This window comes from Cavia porcellus, unplaced genomic scaffold, assembly GCF_034190915.1.
Source record: "Cavia porcellus strain 051 isolate PalLab524CR breed Dunkin Hartley unplaced genomic scaffold, mCavPor4.1 scaffold_5, whole genome shotgun sequence".
Taxonomy (NCBI): Eukaryota; Metazoa; Chordata; class Mammalia; order Rodentia; family Caviidae; genus Cavia; species Cavia porcellus.
The window spans coordinates 82,835,445-82,841,444 of NW_026947488.1; the positions used below are offsets into that span (position 1 = coordinate 82,835,445).

The 6,000-nt window shown below is 43.5% G+C and overlaps 1 protein-coding gene across 8 annotated transcripts in view; it reads right to left on the reverse strand.

Annotated features, from left to right (window-relative positions):
- Veph1 (ventricular zone expressed PH domain containing 1) overlaps positions 1 to 5,552 on the reverse strand; it is a 236,848-nt gene extending 231,296 nt beyond the window's left edge. For 5 of the 8 annotated variants that reach the window (XM_063249247.1, XM_063249245.1, XM_063249248.1 and 2 more), the window contains exon 1: positions 5,255 to 5,545. The gene's annotated coding sequence lies outside the window, so the exon portion shown is untranslated. Of the gene's footprint in view, positions 1 to 1,388; positions 1,530 to 5,254 lie in introns of those variants that run through there. The other 3 variants (XM_063249249.1, XM_063249244.1, XM_063249250.1) reach the window with 3 other exon arrangements.
- Positions 5,553 to 6,000: the final 448 nt, after the last annotated feature.

Genomic DNA, 6,000 nt, shown 5'->3' on the forward strand with positions numbered 1-6,000 from the left:
AAAAAAAAAAAACAAAAAACCCTGAATGGAGGATAGATTTTACTGGGTTTCCCCTTTCAGTTCACTAACATTAGATTGTTCCCTTTTTGTCCAATCCCCAGTTTTACATGACTGTCCATGCTTCACTGAAACTAAATTTAAAAGTGGGTGGCTCACATTGAGCCTTTGGATCATCACTTTGAAGGCTCCTATGCCACATTAAAACTATGAGCAAATACATGTGTTACACTTTTCCTTGATTAACCATATTTTTGGTTTAAGGGTACTGGCTGTGACTCTTAGGAAGGCAAGAAAGACCTCCCCCCTGCCTTTGCCTCTATCTACATCACCTGGTGTTTAGTAAGTGTTGGCCAGATGTCAGGTACTACTTTGAGTGCTTCTCACGTATTGAGTTGCTTAGTTACAAGGACAATTCAGTGCAATGAAAATCTAATGTTCAGACAGGAACGGAACCAGTAACCCAGACACCCCAAGAATATGCTGCAGAGTTACAGCTGAAACCGGTTGGTCTCTCTGGAGAAAGGCCTCTTCGGAAGTTGTACAGTCATAGACACAACCACGTGTGAGAAGTGCTGCTGAGCTGCCCTGCTGAACTGCCTCTTCCCATCGGCCTCACTCTGGGAGCACCCCACACGCTGCGCTCTGCCACCCTTTCTGAGTCAAGAAGAGTTGCAAGTCACCTTATTTATTTTTCAGCAACCCTGGTCATGTTTTGCTCAGATGTCTGGCTTCTCCTGCTGGTCTTCTTTTGCAACAGCAGAGCTAGCCTAAGCCAGGTCAAATTCTACCTCATATTTTGAGAAACTCCTTACATTTACCCATGGCATAGGACTGTGGCCCACGTGCACGTGTGTAACACGTACAGACTGTATACACACATGTGCACTGGTGTTAGCAAGCATGCACATACATGTATATGTGCATGTTTAAAGACTTCCTGTACATCAAACTCTTTGTAAGACATTTTCTTCTCTTAGTTCTCCCATCAACCTTGCAGGAAGATACAATTCCTTGAAGAGGAAATGGGACCCAGGCGATTAAATATCACGGCCAGGCGTGTACTGAACCAAGATTCATGCCCCGCTTTATACTGTACTTTTTGTATCACACACACACACACACACACACACACACACACACACACACGCAACCGAATATGAAATTTCTTTTTGCTCTGCATCTTTAAGTTTTTTTCCTTTGCAATGTCTTTCCCTCATCATTTCAGTCGTCTTAATCTGAGGCTATTTTCCTTTGGTTTGCTTTCAATCAGGTATGGATCCACAAGTCGGCCTTCCCCCAGGAAGAAGCATACGCAACAACAAGAGGGACGGTTCTGCGGCCGGCGTGGCCCGGGTCGGGAGTCGCCGTGTCCCGCGGACTCGGTTTACCTGCGCGCTCCTCCTCTCCGGCGCACTCGCTGCTACTCAGCCACGGGTTTGGGGACTGGGCGGGAGATCCGGCGGGACTCGGGGCGCAGCGCGGGAGGGAGGAAGCGAGCAGGGAGCGGACCGCGCTCCGCACAGTGCACCCCAAGCTGCTCCCGCGCTGCGGCCCGAGAGGAGGAATTCAAGGAATGCAGCCCGCTGCCACCCGGCCTGGAGCGGGGTCAGGTGACGGCCGCGCCTCTCCCGGGGAGCTACCTCCAGGGGAACCGGGCTCCCGGGGCCAGCCGGACACAAAGCCTGTTGCGGTGCAGGAGAGTTGTTTTCAACAGAAGACAACACTGCCTGTGTTCGTGAAAATCTATACGGGGGGCGGGGAGGAGGGATTGGAAGCAGTTTGAGCAGGACCAGCAGGTCAATGCAAGAACTTTGGGGAGCCGGCCGGGAGCGGGGGGTAGGGTGGGGGTGGGTAGAGAGTGAGGCGGATTGAGCTACTGCCCTCCCAGATGTCACACACACGTTTGCAACGCAGCACAACAGCCCAGGGCGTGACAGCTCCTGGAGAAACTACCCCCTTAACTCTGCCTGGGCTTTAAAGTCGGTGAAAGTTCGAGGGGATAGGAAACTGCTAGTAAAGGGGGCACATTCACTACACACACACACACACACACACACACACACACACACACACTATGGACACGTCAAAGAAGGAAAAAAAAAAACCACCATTGAAATCCTCCCATATCATTTAAACTGTTAAGTGTTTAAAAACAAACATTTTGAGCTGTAGTCTTCTCTCCCTTTAATTTGTTTGTTCCCCTAGTAAGTCTGTTAACTGTCAAATCATCTGTCTCCTGGCAAGGCATTGAGGCAGCTGTCCTGCAGAAAAACCCATCTTCATTCAGGACCACAGGGTGTGCGCCCTGGCCCCCAGGAATGTTGCCCGCAAAGATGAGGGCGGGGTGGCCTCCAATGAACCAAGCTGGATGGGCCAGGAGAACAAACCAATAAATCTTCCTAGGCACTTGGCTATCCAGCGTATTGTACACCATCCTCATGTAGAGAACTGTTCACAGGAAGAGTTTCTGGGAGAGAATTCGGTGCTTCTACGAACATATATTCTTTCTTAGTAACTTTCTGATTTATAAAGTACTTCTAAAGTCTCTTCTTTTAATGGAATAGACTACATATCGTTAGCCTTCCCTTTTCTTTATCTTCTAGTCATTTTACTGCTTTTTAATCCCTAGATTGTACCCACTGTTCTTACCTACTTTAAAGCATGTAGGGTCCAGAATTGGACCCTCCCTGGGACTCCAGTAAGAACAGCAGTCTGGCAAGAGTGGGAGACCCTGGAGACAGCTGTGTTCTAGTCTCAGCTGTGCATTCCCTGCAGTGTAAACCTGGGCAGACCTTTCTGAGTTTCAGGTTCCTCATTTGCACCTGAGAATTGTGATCTGGGTTGCAGACAGGTTTAAGGAGATTATATTAAACATTTAACACAGCTTGGTATACAGTAACTATAAAACAAGTGACATCCGCTATATATATTTTTAATAGCATTTTTATTCTTATAGGTCTTTTGTTCTGTTAGACAGATCCTATGCCACACCTTTAAAAAGATAATAACCATGCTCCTGGAGTGGTTCACAGTATAAAAATACCTTTTCCATTTGGATCTTTTTTTATATATTACTTGTTCTTTCTCTCATTTGGGTTGAGGGAAAGTACTACATACTGAACCCAGGGCAGGGCTTTCACACCAAGCTACATCCCCAACTGTTTAATCTTTTTTTTTCTTTTGAAACAGGGTCACAGTTAGTTGCTAAATTGCCCGTGCTGGACCCAGACTTGGAGGTTTCCTGTCTCAGACTCCCAGAGCACTGAGATTTGAGGAATGAGCCACCATGCCTGGCCTCTTAGTATTAAATCTAGGTGTAGTTCATTGTTATTTGTCAAATTTACTGCCTTATATGTGTGTCTCTTACTGTTGTGGGCAACATTTTCTTACTTCTTGGAGAGAGTGAAACTCACTGTGATCCTACCCCCACCAATAACAGAGATTCCCCCCTACCCCACCCAGAAATGTACTAGCACACAGTACATCTCCAACTGTATGTGATGGCATAATCCAAATACCTGAATTTGCCTCCGAAGCACAGTATTTCCTCCTGCATTTATTAGTGAAAAGGGAGTGCCCTTCAGGCACTTTGTTTCTTTCTTTATGACTTTTAAAGGTGACCTCTACTCAGTGTGCTCTAATAAATACACTAGCTTCTTGTGCATCAGCAGATTCTGCTGTATACCATATACACGAAATGAGGACTTAATTCCTCTACCATTGGGATAGTGCCTGTAGAAAAAGTAAGGATTTTGGAGGAGGGCTTGATAAACATAATCTACTCAGGAAGTCAATTTATTTCAAGGAATTTTTCTAGCTTCCAACTCAGTTTAGGACTTGCCCCATTTCCTCACTTCAGAAAATTTTGAAATTTATTTACACTCTGTTTTAGACAAGATCCTTCTACATCAAAACACTTTCATTTTACTCACTTTAAATTAAAATGCCCACTAACCAACTTAGACCCATTTGCGTTCTGGAAACTTTCAGTAACGATCTCAGATTTTCCCTTGAAAGGGAAAAATTAAAGATTCTTTTGAAGGAACATATTTTTTCACACAGTGTGAAAAGGCTGCTGGCATTCCCATGGGAACTGGCCACAGGGTTGTCAGCCCCCCCCCCCAGATGCCATTGTTTGTTGGAGGTCTCTCTGTTTCCTCCTCGATGGCCTGTTGCTGAACTTAACAGCTACTGAAAGCTGATGATGCTGGGTTTTTCCAAAGGATGCTAAAGGACTCAGCCTCAGTCTTTTTGCCAGAACTCAAGAACTTTGTAGCAGTCTCATTATCATAAGCATCTACAAAAAGTAATTTTGGCCGTCTATCTGGGCTACAGTTAAAATCATAAAACTTTAGCTAAATATTGGAACACAATCAGCAAACATTTTTCTTCGTGGGGAATAAGGGAAAACTTGAGTCTAATAAACTTTCTGAAACTGTGAATTTTGTGGTCTCTCATAATAATTTCATAGCGTGTCCATTTTCACCTGTAAATTTTGACTCGGCAAGTTATGTTTTCTCTGGAATGATATAAACCTTTCTTTTAAAAAAATCTTAACATAAATTCTATGGGTTTATTTTTCTATAAAACATAGCTAAACTTTCAAACTATACTTAAATGTCATCTATCACAACTATATGACCAATTCAAATAAACTCCTAAGAATTTTATTAGTTTTTAAATTAAAAACTATATAAATGCCATTGAACCCAATGACAGACTGCTATGCCAAATTAACAGTGGTTTAATTCAGTTATGATCTATGAGATGTGTGCAGTACCAAAGGGCACAAAATAACAACAATAAAGAGTCACGGTGACTCTGCCCAATTCACTGACTGTAATGATGCCATTTAACTTCCTAAAATTAGTATATACACTCATAAGCAAGGCCAGTTTCTTTACCCATAGCAAAATCTTTCTTGAGGTAAACAAAATAGGATGAAAATGAAGCTAGACTATTATGGAGTAAAACAAAAATGTGCATTGTATGAATCTAGAAGCTCAGCTTTCTGCTTCTAAGGCCCACAGACATGTTTTAATCACCCACAGAGAAATAGCTTCTTTAATAACTGAAATGCATGCATATGTGGCTAGACACAGTTCCCAAACGTGCTCTATCTGCATAATCAGCCAGCCCTTCAAAGTTCCTGACCCATTCCTGAGCCCCAGTCCCTGCCTCCCAGCAGCTTCTGACATTTACTATAATTAGCTTTTGTTTTGCCAAACAAAAAACAGAAAAAAGACAACCATACCTCTTAACACAGCACACCTTGGCCATCATTGGAAGCAGAAAACAAAATGCTTGATCTTTAAAGCCCTTGAGCTGGGATCCAAGAGCTCCGTCCTATCTGTGGCTTCTGGCGCCTCCCTGTGTGCTCGGCAAGCCAGCGGTGCACTTGATTCCCTCCTTGTGGACTCACAGTTCATAAGCAGAATTCAGTAAATGAATAACTTCTCCCTCTCTCCAAACTTCTATTTAGATATAAGATTAGCAAAATGCTTCCCTTATTTCTATAGTAGATTTATAGAAGCTTCTTTGAGCAGATCTGCAGTTTAAAAGAATTAGATTTGTCCATTAACAGGTCATTTAGGTTCTGTAAATGAATAACTCGCTTTAAAGAACCAAGGAAGTTTTAAGTTAATTATCAGATGTGGGGCCTTTTCATAGGCAGCAGGAAAAAGGCTTAAGGAGAGGGGGAAGGAATAAAGTAGTGGAATGAGATGGTATAACGATAGAAGAAAAGTGCCACAGAAAAGCCAAGTGGCTAGTGTAAAGGAACAGAAATCTAACTACAGTACTGGTGTTGCTAGTGAAACACAGAACAATTGAACCAAGCATCCCTACTAGCACTAGGGATTTTTCCAAGCCAGCATGGTTCCCTCTTGCATGAACTCAAATTGCTAACCCACTTCCTTTGCCTTCCAAATATGGAATTCCTCTCCTTAAAGCTAGTGTATTGGGGATTCCTTACAAGTAGGCCCACATCTCTTGCTTAAG